Here is an 11,189-nt window from a genome sequence, read left to right on the forward strand (position 1 = left end):
TCAAGATCCAGCCCTTTCATTCATGCTATGCCCTCCACGCTTCATATTTTCTGCTACTGCCCTTACGGTAAGTATTGTGCTGTTTTCATTTTGGTGTTTAGTGTTATTTTGGTAAGGTTGCAGGCGAGAATCCGGCATGAAATAAAATTGAGCCGTACTGTTTGTAATGATGAAGTAGATGAATCTCAAGGCCTAAGATGATATAAAATGCATATTCCGGTGTTATGAGTGGCAGAATCCCCGCACCGAGGAGTAAATTATGAATTAAATGTTTGAAGAGTTCCAATAAGAAAAAGTTGGATTTCAAATGAGTAGGAAGACAAACGGGCGATGGGTTAGAGTGCATTCAGTGGCGAAGCTAAAGGAGATGGACGCAAACGAGAGCGCTGAGGGTGGCGAGATGACAAGGCAAGATGAGAAGAAGAAGAAGGAAGAAAAGGGGAGGAGGTGAGACGTGGAAAGGGAGGAGATCATCTCAGAAGAGAACGGGCAGTGCAGTCCGGATACAGAAGATCAAGATAGTGAAGTGGCCAGCGAGAGAGAACAGCAAGAAACCGTGAGAGCAGAGTGTAGTGTTTTAGTGAGCGAGAAAGGACAAGGGAAGACGAATCAACAGGAAGGTAAAGCAATTTTGAGTAAGAAAAGAAGTATCAGTCTGAAGGATATATGGGGAAAAGGTCGGAATGGCAAGGAGGATAGGGAGGAGGGGGAAGGGAATAGATCGGTTAAAAGAGATGGGAGGGAGACAAGAGATGAGAGGGCGATAACGACTGATAGGTCGATAATGACTAGGAGCAAGAACAGAGGGGGAGATACAGAAGGGAGTGAGGGAGAGTTATAACTATATTGGAAAATAGGATGTGTAAATATAGAGGGATTAATGAACAAATTAGGAAATAAGAAAGTGCGGGAAGAAATTGAAAGTTTCGATGTGGTGGCACTACTGGAGACGTGGCTGGAAATAGGGAAGGAGATTACATGGAAGGGGTTTGTGATAAAATATAAATATAGAAGAAAAGAGAGGACTAGAGGCCGCGCACCAGGAGGGATGATAGTTCTAATTAGGGAAGAAATTAGTGAAATGGTGGAGGATATAGAGACCGATATGAAAGAAACCATATGGATGAGATTGAATATGGGAGGGTTTGAGGGAAGGAGGAGAAAAATAAATCTAGCCTTTGTTTACTGCCATCCTAGTAATTCAGCATATGCAAATAAATATTTTTTTGAAGAGTTACTGGTAGATATTGGTAGGATAAGAGGAATGTTTCCAGGGGAAGAAGACATGTTGTTATTCGGGGATTGGAACGCGAGAATAGGGGAACAGAGCCCAGTATATAGTAGGGAGGATGGAATGTGTATGCGGAAATGTAGAAGGAGTGAGGACAAAATTATAAATAGTTATGGAGAGAAGCTCCTGGAGATGTGTGCGGTGGGAAATTTGTATATTCTGAATGGGTGGATAGAGGGGGACAGGATGGGGAAATTGACATATGTTACTGAGAAGGGTGGCAGTGTGATAGATATGGTTTTGAGCTCGGAGGGGATGATTGAGGATATTGTAAGAATGGAAATAGGAGACTGGATTGAATCACACCATTTCCCGGTGGGGGTTATGTTGAAAAGGGGGGAAGAGAAGTGCACAAGGAAGCTGGATGGGACGAGTGATAAACGGGGGAGTGGATATAATAAGTATAAATGGTCAGAGAAAGTGAGCCGAGATTGGAATAGAGTAGTAAAAGAGGAGTTACAATTCCTGAAATATGGGTAGAAGAGAATAATACTGATAAAGCCTTAGAGTTGCTGCTACATCCAATAAAGATAATAGCGCAGAAGACGAGATCTAGTAAGAGAAATAAGAAGGAGGGAGAAGAATGGTTTAATAGAGAGTGTGAAGGAATGCGGAGGAAGGTGATGATTGCGTTAAAAGATTATAGAAGGAAAGGTGGGGACCAAGAAAGGGAGATTTTTTGTAAATTGAGGAAAGAGTATAAAAAGAAAATTTGCGAGACAAGAAAGGCGTGGCTAGAGGAACAAATTGAAGCCATAAATAAGGATTGCAAGACAAATAATTTTGAGAGAGTTTGGGACAAGATTAATAAAATTATTAAGGGTGGAAGGAATAAAGAGAAAACGAATATTGAGGAAGAGCAATGGATGAGGCACTTTGATGAATTACTAGGGGAAAAGGGGGAAGAAGGATGGAGAGGGACGTGGAAAGAGGTAATTTGGAGGAATAGGAGAGTGGCAATATATGATCTGGATAAAGAAATCTCAAGGGAGGAAATCCAGGGAGTGATAAGCAGAGTTAGAGCCAAGTCGGCCGGGGGATGTAATGGTATAAATAACAAGTTTTGGAAAGAAATTGGCAAAAATGAGATAATGATAGAGGGCATAGTTAAACTATTCAATAAGATATTTGAGGGAGGGAAGTTCCCGAAGGAATGGGAAACAGGAATTATATGCCCAATATACAAAGGGAAGGGTAGTAGGAGTAGTGTGAACAATTACAGGGGCATATCTCTGCTGGATTCCTTAAGTAAAATATACACTGGAGTGCTAGCGAACAGGATAAGTAGGTGGGCGGAAGAAAATGAAATATTGACAGATTATCAAGGAGGATTTAGGAAAAAGAAAAGAACGGTGGACAACATTATGATAGTAAAGACTATTCTAGAAAAGTATAAAAGTATGGCTAGAAGTACGGTTTACGTAGCAGCAATAGATTTTGAGAAAGCTTTTGACAAGGTGAATAGAGAGGCTCTATTAGAGAAATTAGGCAGGTTAGGGATTTCAGAAAAGATGTTGAGGGCAGTGGAAGGAATATATAGGGTGGTTAGGTTTTGTATAAAATTGGGAGAAGAGAGACTGAGTAGACCCTTAGAGTCCAGGGTGGGTTTAAAGCAAGGGTGTAAATTATCGCCAATACTGTTTATTTTATTTATCAACGATATTTTAGAGGGATTTGGGGCAGAAAATTGGTCTGTGCCGGTAATTAATGGTTAAGAGGTACCAGGACTGATATTTGCGGATGATGTATTATTGATGACGCTAACTTCAGGGGGGATGAATAGAGCGTTAAATGCAGTGACGCTATTTGCGAGTAAATGGGGATTGAGAATTAATGGAAATAAGTCTAAATTATTAGTAGTCCAGGTAGACAAAAGAAGAAAGATAGAAGGTAATTGGGTAATGCAGGGAGAAAGTTTGGAACAGGTAAGGAAGTTGGAATATCTAGGAGTTATTTTTAATGACAAAGGAACGTGGAATGACCGGATCAGAAGGGCGAAAAACAGGGGATTGGCAGCCCTAGCCTCAGTCAGAAACATGCTAACCAAATATCCGCGTATCAGTTATAAAACCCTGAGGCTAGTGTTAAGGTCGGTAATTTTTGGGAGGGTATTGTACGGCGCAGAAGTTTGGGGCTGGATGAGAAAAGAGAGGAACTAAGAAGTATTGTTAGTAGTTTTGCTAAGTTAGTAATGGGCTTACCGAGGTGCACAGCAAATGCAGGGGCGGAACTAATGTGTGGGGAGGATTTGGAATCAGAGGGGGTAAAAAGAATAGTGAGATACTGGATGAATTTAAAAAGACAGAAAGGTGGGAAGATATTGCAGGCAGCGTATGAACAGCAATGTAAGAGCATGTATAGGGGGACTGGCTAGAAAAAATAAAGGGATATGTGGAGAGGATAGGATTAGGACACCTGTGGGGGGAGGTATGGTCGAAGACAGAGGTTAGAGGGATGAAGATACTGGAAAGGAGGATTAGAGATATACATAGGCAGAAATTATTAGGGGAAAGCAGACTGAGAAATTCGTTAAAGGTTTTGACGAAAATAGAGGAGATAGCAGGGTTGAATATTAGATACGTTGATAGGTCAAAACGATGTGGAATGATGTAGTGGTTGTTAGGTTTGCCAAGGAATACAGGTTGGATGCAGGGGAGGGATAAGACAAGATGTATACTTTGTGGAGCAGGGAATGATGAATTTCATTTGCTAAGAGATTGCGAGGAAACGAGGGAGATAAGACATGGATTATTGAGTGAAGAGCATCGGAAAATATTGGGAAGGGGGGATGAGAAAGCAATCTTGAGATGGATTATTAAGCAGTGGGAAAAAGGGGGTGAATTGAACAGGTATTTATGCGCGGCAAAAAAGGCCTGCGAGAGTAAAATGAAGGAGGCTGAGTAGGGGAGTAGGGGGGTGGAATAGTTTTGTATGTATATGGAAAGAGTGGGTATATAAGGGAAGGGGATAGTATGATAAGATTCAAATGAGCTAGGGAAGATAGGAGTTGTGTACTTAGTTGAGTATGGGGAGTTGGGTAATGATATGGGATTACATGAAGGCAAGGTCTCTCTGTTTGTGTTAGAGTTGGTGGGAATGCAAGTGTTGAAATGCTGAGTGGTGTTGTTTGCAGTATTGATTAGGTGTAGGTCAGTAACAATAAAGTGACGAAAGCGCAGAACGAAATAAGGACACTTGATGAGCATGCTTGAATACTGAGTAAGAGACTGCTTCAGCAAATGACTGTTACGAATAATACTCTTATACATAGATTATTATTATTACTATTATTATTACTTTCATTATTATTATTACTATGATTCTCTTTTTTAGTTTTACTCTCTTGATTCTGGGGTGTTAATTCTACGGAATGAGGGGCATGGCACGAGGCTCTGAGGATGACTGCTGTGGTGGCTCTACTTTAGGGGTTTCACGTTTCCGGAGTGTCCAAACGAGCCTTATGACATGCCCAGGGGATACGATAATTTTCTCTTCTTTTTCTTTTTTTGGTGATCTGAGTGGTTTATTATTATTATTATTATTATTATTATTATTATTATTATTATTATTATTATTATTATTATTATTATTATGAAATTAGGGCAGGTGCCTTTTCTCGCCATTCATGCATATTAGGGGGGGATAAGGGAGGATGGGCAAGGGAAAATGACGGGGTGGGTAAGGCCCATTCCAAATAAGAAAAGGAAGGGAAGAATGCGATGGGTGGGATAGGAGAGGAGAGTGGATCCAGTTAGATGTGGTTTGTTGGAATGGAATGGTGAGAATAAACGCACTGTCATCTGGTTAGGATTGTTGGGGTTTCGCCTTAGGACCCCACAGTTAGTGCCGGCTGTGTCATCATGAGGAGGGCGGCCTTTTTCTCACCAGGGTGATGACACGGCCGGACGGTAGCAGTAGTTAGTAAATTTGTATTCTCTATTGTTTATTTTTCCTTTTCTCTGTATATGAACATGTATAGGGGCGAAATCGCCTGTTATGTTCAATAAATGTTCATATGTCATAAATGAGTAGGAAGTAATAGTTTAGCAATCGCCGGCATTGGAGGTATTTGCCCAGCCGCGATGTGCCATAGGTTGTGAGATGTGTCTTGGGAGGACATGTGTCCCCATAAAATTAACGGCAGTACGAAACTGATGGTTGCGGTACCGAATACCGTGTTGTCCCGACCGATATTAAGCAGATCTTGGTGGTTCATAACGGGATTTAACATATGTGACTGAATTCTAAAGAGTGGAAATTAAAATATCAGCTTTCCATTTTTAATAATAATAATAATCCAAGAGAATCTTGTCTTAAATCAATTGCTTAGTGCCAAAGTAGACCGAAATTGTAAAAGCTTATGCATTTAACCATAAATATCGCTAACGGTAGTGTAACACGTAAAATTAATTTACCATAATAATAATAATAATATGAATAGGAATAATCATACGAAGAATTTATTCGATTAATTTGAGAATAATAATAATTGATGAAAGAAATTATGATATTTCTTGGACGATGATTCATTGTAATAATAATAATAATAATAATAATAATAATAATAATAATAATAATAATATTTTATTAGGAAACTGATCATTAAATTGTGCGGATAAAGTACGAGGAAGAACGACTCGTTGTTTGAAACGTCGGCAAGGGTCAGCATATAATCATCCCGCATGACAACTGATAATAATCAAATATAGGATTATAATTGAAATTAATGATAATAATAAAATATTTGATGGTAATCACAGAATATGATAATGATCAGATAAAGAATGATAATGATAATTATTTAATAATCATAGGAGGATATGATAGGGACAGTCGTCATGTGTCGAACTGGTCTGAACCAGATGTTGGGTTTCCACGTGGGAGATTGTCAGCGGTAGATGCGGAATAATCCACGGGCGGCACATGTCTTCGTTGTCAGAGCGTAGTAAATGAACCTTTCCGTACGTCTTGTCGTATTGACAAGTGTAAATATTGAAATAGGATTTGAGTTAATGAGCTCTACCTGGCATGTTTGTGAATCTGGAAATAATAGGCTAGAGTTTGTCCGTACTATAAATTCCCGTTTTCGATAGATAAAAATTCCACGGTGGGTGCCCGGCTCACCAGAATGTACATACCGGAAGTGTCTCATGTCCAAACGGAACGAGGAGATGACAGTAAAAAGTTACTGTCATGCCTTCGTCTCCGAAAAAATGATCTCCAGCGGGGAAACGTCCACTCATACGGATGTGAATTCGACCCCCAGTAACCAATTGGGGCGAATTTACCAAATGTTGTACACTACCAGAGTAATGAGGTAAATCCAAGTAGTATGCCATTTATTTTTCAGGATGGAAGTGTCTCAATGTAAAAATTGTCATCATGTGTAGTTTGCAAAATAAGTGAATAAATTGCTCCTCATTGCAATTTCAATAGGAAACAGTTTCCACATATTTTTATTGTAGTTAGTCCAGTATGCCCATAGAATTTAAGTTGTCACTTCCCAGTCCTATCGTGGAGTCTAAAATTTGTATGCATGAATGAGCAGTCCCCGTTACCTTAATTTAATGGCCCGTTCATCCCTGTGTTCATTTGGTGTGCCGTTATATAATTTGATTTTCTTTATTAAATATTGCTTTATCTTTTTCGAATTGATCACCCCTGAGATTAAAGTTAGTCCAGGACTCATGAGGTGAGTGGGTGCAGTATGTATGTATGTATGTATGTATGTATGTATTGCACCCATAAGCGAATTTGCCTAATTTAATTCATAATTAAATTGTATATTTCACATATGAGATACCACAGTAAGGCTGTGAAACTAGCAGTCACAAAGGAACTTTCTGGCGCCATCCTGACGGCGAGGACAATCCTTGAAACTCTTCTCTAGACACGACCAGATTGTAAACCACCCTTCCAATAAATTTTATGACACCGCCAGGGAGTGGTCACTTGCTGTGCGTTCTCACAAGAAAAGCACGCGGTGAAGCCTGACCTATTTAGCTAGGACAATAGAGGACCAACGACAGTAACCGCCAATTCGTGGGAGGAAGCGGATGCACTATGTTTTGGAAGAGCGCGAAAGTCTCAACCAATCAGAATATTCTAAATTTGAATGAGCTGTCATACCGGGAGATCTACTATCAGTATCTCGCGATCTGAAGCCCGATGTGGTAGTGAAAAACAGTGTCCTAACTTCTTTATAATATTTGGTGAATTATCTGTGCCAATCTGTGGTTAATCAGTGCCTAATTAATAAAAATTCAACTTCGAACGGAGGAGTAATAGAACCCAGAATAAGGAGCCATCATGGCTGAACGAGGCCATCCACCGGAAGAAAATAACACCAGTGACGCGCGTCATCGTGTGGATTATTCTATGATCATTTCCCGCGGCGCAATATCACATGTGAGTCGGACAGAATTTAGGAAGTTTTGAGTATAAATTTTGAAAACCATAACCTACGGATGTACGAGAAAGCGCTCCTGAGGACTAGATTATTACGCCACATCCCTTCCACGGAACTATTTTCCTGGTGGTGGGAGGAATTTTTATAAAACCCAGCGACCACAGGGTCGAATTCTCAGTGTGTTTCTGGAGTTCTCAGTCACTCTCAGTGTGAATCAGTTCTCAGTCAATTATCAGTGTTTTGAGTTTCTCTCAGTCACTCTCAGTGTTTCTAGAGTTCTCAGTGTTTCTTGAATTGGCAGTCATTCCAAGTTCTCAGTTCACAGTTGTTTTGAATACTCTCAGTTATTGTCTTGAGTACTCTTAGTGTTACTTTAGTATGCACAGCGAATCTACGTTTTGACAGAGTGACAGAGTGTGTCAGCAAAAATGCATTTTAGTCAACTTTATTTTGGCTGGTACGAAAGCGACTAGACACTTGTAGGCATTTTAGAAAGCCTTGTATTATTTATTTGGGAGAATATGCATTTCAGAAAATGAACACTTTCACAGACTTTTACTGTAAATGCAGGGAGAGTAGGCAAGAATGACACTTTCAACTTAAATGAACTCACATTATTAGTCGAGGGAAACAAATTCATGTTCCAGCAGATTTACATAAAAACATTTCTAACCAGTGGGGAGTGTTACATGTGAGATCAGTATATAATTTTCTCCACGACATAAACTGTATTTAGCTTGTTTCTACCATTCTACAAACTGTTTGGCAAGCTAGATGTTTATGGGCGGAAACTAGTAAGACAAACGGGAAGGTGATTGACTTTATTCAATGGAGGCCGCAACAGCAGACCTTGAGGGAACAGTTATGCCCCAGTAGGGTTAACGTACTATAAGCTGTAGGTAAACAGAGCTGAGGGATCGTCGGAAGGCCAGCAGGTGTTTGCAGGTAAAGAGCGAGGCGACCTTCATCTACACTACAGGCAGGAGGCTGCAGTGGCATCTTCTAAACTTTCACTGGAGTGAGAGAAATGCGAGTGTTTTTATGCTAATATAATCGTGTGGCACGGCATGGCAAGAATGTGTCAAATTTGCGTGTGTAATAAAAATATGGAATACCACATCACCTTGAAGATGGAATTCTAATTTCCACCATGACGGGGACCGGTGGGTGAACTGACCTGCTTCCACCATACAGGTATGAGCATAATTAAATCATGTAAATAATATGTAGTACCGTGGCAAAATCGATGATCAGTGTAGTTTAGAGTACTAGGTAAGGGTGTAAATAATTCACAGTTTTATAATACTGCTATAATAATAATAATAATAAAAATAATAATAATAATAATAATAATAATAATAATAATACTAATAAATGATGTTTATGTTGCACTTTCAGATAGGCTTATTTTTGTGCACTTTGTTTAAGTAGATGTTTGTTTGCGTGTATTTATGGTTGATATTCTGTAGTATGTCATTTTGACAGTTAGTCAGCTATCGATTTTAATCTACGAGTGTAATGTCAGTTTATTATTTTGTTATTTCATCAGGATTTTAGATCGATGGTTCTTGAGTCATATTTTCTTTTGTAGAGTTTTGATGTTATGGACACCGTCGCGATGATTTCAAGGTTTATTTTCATCCCGCGGATTTTTGCGACGATTTCGGTTAGACGCGCATATATTTTATCTCTGTAGTTGCGGTTGCGCACGTTTCAACATTTGTGTTTTGAGAGGCAATCTCGTCACTTGTTTTGTTTATATAGTAACAATGAGCGCCATTGATGAGTCAGCTCTGTGATTTTTGTGATGTGTTAACAGTGAATGATCGAGAGATCGAGCTAGATGATTAATATCCCTGATGATCTACGTTAATGATGGAAATATGATATTTGAACCATGTCTTGAATTTACATAAGAAGTCGTAATATGCACGACAGATATTTTTGCCCGCCGGGTACGAGCGAGGCCGTATTGTGAGAATAATGAATTATAATGACGTCGCGAATTAATGAGGAAATAGAAGTGTGAAATGAAGAATTTAACCACGTGCGTTAAAATGTGTTACGACATGGGTATGATACTACAGGCAGGAGCCTGTATTTGTTAAATAATTCCAGGGAGAATAGATGCTCGACTAATAATGCTAGCCAGTGTACAATGTGGACAGAGCGACGAGTCAATGTGTTTTGAATATTTATGTAGAGTCACGGATAACGTGAAAGAACAGTAAACTTTTCCATCAAGGTTAGGTAATATTATGTCCAGACGTTTGTAGTCTGAAATTTGAGATTGCCGTCAAATTCGCAATATTTTGCTACTCGCAGCGGGGTATATGTTTTCTGGTAACTCCGAGTTTGTTTTGCGCATTTCTATCCTTATTAATTTCCAGTAGGCCGCGATGGTGGGACCCAGTTTGTTATTGTTTTCTTTCTGAGTGCACCTTTTACCGTATTTGTGGGACGCAAGCGTATGTGAATTATTTATATTTGATGTGTTGTAAATAGATAAGTGTAGCTAGTTTTGTTTTGATTTCTGTATTTTTTTTGATCGGAGCAGTGTTTCTCCGTTAGTTAACGTAATGATGTAAATTAGATGTTAGATGTTAGGTTTATAGGTCATCGATTCTGTCACAGTCGAAATAGTAGTGGTATGCTCATACCAGGCATCTAAGTAATTACCAAACTTTCTTTTAAAATCCACTACATTTTTATTTTGAAATGAAGCGATCTTTAAATAAACCAATTATATAAAACTGCCGCAAGAAATGGTAAATAAGATGGTATCTGCCTCCATCTAGTGGTGATACCACAAATATGAATTTATAATGAAAAGCAGTTAGCGGCAAAGTCAATAGAAATTTTAATGTACAAAGATCGCTGTCATTCGATAATGTTAACATCAGGCACTTGGCCTAAATTTTGTTTTTATTTTAAGAGTCCAGTCTATCACAGGCAAGCAAGTGGAGTCTAACATGTAGATGAGTGGTTGGATACACTCAGAGTGATGTTTCGATAATTGATTTGTTTAATCAGGAGGTGTTGTATAAGACAACAGTTATGTAGGAAATGAAAGTGATGTTCATGGTTGTTTTGTTCTGTTTCGAAGAACTATTTCCTTAAGTGATACACTTGCTTAGTGCAGTCCATGTTTATTAAAATTTGGGTATTTTTCCCAAATGAGCAACATGTGTTAAACATTTTATAACTCTGATAAGTCAGTGGATTGACCGACGTAACAGAATTTAATTTACTTTATTGTGAGTCTATTTATTAATTTGGATATCTGAGAGATAGTTTCTCTGTTATATATTTTATATTTCAAGTAGGTGGTTTTTCTGACCAGAGTTTTAACAGAGTCATTTTTTTTTCAACTTGAAGTCAATGTCAAGATAGTCTGGAATATTAAATTAAGGTGTTTGACCTTCAGTCAGTTTATTTAGGCAGTTTATGTTTGTTTTGGAAGGCAGACCTTCAATTTTAAATATTTTA

The sequence above is a fragment of the Anabrus simplex genome, chromosome 14 (assembly GCF_040414725.1).
Source record: "Anabrus simplex isolate iqAnaSimp1 chromosome 14, ASM4041472v1, whole genome shotgun sequence".
NCBI classification, from domain to species: Eukaryota; Metazoa; Arthropoda; class Insecta; order Orthoptera; family Tettigoniidae; genus Anabrus; species Anabrus simplex.